General features: G+C 44.1%; 1 non-coding gene across 1 annotated transcript; it reads left to right on the forward strand.

Moving 5' to 3' along the window:
• The first annotated feature begins 661 nt into the window (after positions 1 to 661).
• On the forward strand, positions 662 to 743 carry trnas-aga. The gene has a single exon. It is a non-coding gene; the product is annotated as a tRNA-Ser (tRNA).
• Positions 744 to 2320: the final 1577 nt, after the last annotated feature.

Here is a 2320-nt window from a genome sequence, read left to right on the forward strand (position 1 = left end):
TGGTTAATCCAAAACTCCACTTTTCTGCCTTATCACCGTCGCCCTTGAATCCCTAAATGACTAAATCTCTGTCTATCTCAGCCTTAAATACACCCAGCCTTATCAGAACTCTGTTGGAAGAATTCCACAGATTTGTTACTGTCTGAATGGGAGAACATCCCCCTCATCTCTGTATTAAATGGGCAACACCTTCCCCTGAGATTACGCACCCGGGTGTAAATCAGAGCACAGGAAACCCCCAAAGTTACTTATGAACTCACTGGCACATCCAGCGCCAATTGTGAGTATCTGAAACAGTTTCGTTTTTGACCTATGGTTAAACAAACTGCCCTGATTTGCACATTAGATTGGCCAATGAAGAATCTGCTTCAGAAGTCCTCCATTGGTTGTGATTGAGATGGTGGTGAAAGGAGCTTTCAAAATACAAATACATCTCTCTTTCTCAACCAGTTGATCTGACTATTAATCTCTCTGCTCATAGAAATGGATTCTTCCCATTCACTCTATTTCTCAATAATGTAGTTTAATTCAATTTCCGTTCTGATCAAATACAGGATGACAAGAAATATAAGGATTGTGGCATGAACAAGACAAGCCGAATGCTCCTCTTTCCGTGTGAAACCATTCCATGAGAAATGTCAAAGGGTAGCATTTCGCCCCTGTAGGCGTGGCCGAGTGGTTAAGGCGATGGATTAGAAATTCATTGGGGATTCCCCGCGCAGGGTCGAATCCTGCCGACTATGTTTCCTAAACACGTGTCTTATTCGCAAATATCTTTCTGATCATTCAGTTATCACTCAAACTCGAAAAAATCCATCTCACTAACCAACTGGACAGTCTGGCCATTTATTGACATTAAGCAAACACAAGTTCTGAACAAGAAACTTACCAACCTCAAAACTTTAGCTGTTTCTCTTTCCACAGGTACCACTAAACATGTTGAGTTTCTTTAGTATTCTCTGTGATTAATCTACATAAATGGTTTTGCATTAAATATCTTGAATTGCAGTCCTCTGGTAACAGACCCTGGTCAGTGGCTACAGTTTCTCCCGACCATCACCCCGCCTATTCCCGCCACTCCGTTCCCCACTATTGTGAACACCCCCTGGAAATCTCTGGTTAAACTTTTTTGCTCCAAAGAGAACATTTCCGATCTCGGGAATCACTCCACTAAACGGGATTTCCTCATCCCTGGACATGTTGCAAGGCGGAGGATTGTGAAGAGATATTGGGAAAATATTGACAGTTGGAGGGGAGGAGGTGGGAGTGGTGGGATGTAAGGAAGCAAAACAGAAAACCCAGTCTCCAACTTTTTGAATCTTTAGAAATTCTTGGAAACCGGAATCACAGGAGAAAGAAGGGTGAACTTTCCGACTGAGCCCAAACAGTCAAGACACCTGCCCCTTCTTTTCAAGGCTGGGACATTGACTCTCAGGTTCTCGGGACATGCACTGACTTGAGTCATTGAAAGGATTCTCGTTCCTGCACATCAGGAATTCAAATCTCATCTCGGCTACGGGACAATGAAACAAACAAAAACTGCTGTAGAAACTCAGCAGGTTTGGCAGTACCTGTGGGATAAAACAGAGTTCTGAAACGTTGAGACTGATTCTCTGCCAGATCTGCTGAGCATTTCCTGAAATTTATGTTTGTGTTTTTAAATGAATGTTCATCCCATCTGTTGGGATGAAACAGCCGGATCTACCATGTACTGAATTTAACCCTTTAGAAATCTGCGAAGTGATTGGATTCAGACAAACCGAGTCATGATTCACTCTTCCTCAGCTCCACACGGAGAGAGAGAGACCTGGAAAGCAGAGCCAGCGCTGCGACGTGTATATTCGTGGCCGCGTGGTTAAGGCGATGGACTGTAAATCAATTGGCTAACCCTGCGCTGTTTGAATACCGCCGACTACGGTTGAGATCTGAAAGGGATTTGTTCATTGTATTCTTGTTTGCAAAAGGTATTACAGGAGAGGTGGCCGACGAATATTTCACCCAAATCGGTTAACAGGGACATATGCCAATTACTGCCTGTTAGAGAGCAAGAAGCATAAAACCTCACACGATTTAAGGTAATGCAGTGATTGGGTCGGTGAGTATTAGAAATGGAAAGTTGCACGTGAGCAGCCTGTGAGACTATTTCAGCTCAACTGTCCATTTTGTATCCCAGCTCACGGAAACAGTTCTCATTGTCCGGAGAAGTTGCTTGTGTTCCACCTAAAGCTGCCTTTTATCGCTGAAGGTTGAGCCTGGGGATGGAGAGCGGACGTGAAGGACATGGAGCAGGTATAATCCTGAGGTCTCTGTCACTCTCGGG

This window comes from Rhincodon typus, unplaced genomic scaffold (assembly GCF_021869965.1).
Source record: "Rhincodon typus isolate 14 unplaced genomic scaffold, sRhiTyp1.1 hic_rhity00000940, whole genome shotgun sequence".
Classification (NCBI taxonomy): domain Eukaryota; kingdom Metazoa; phylum Chordata; class Chondrichthyes; order Orectolobiformes; family Rhincodontidae; genus Rhincodon; species Rhincodon typus.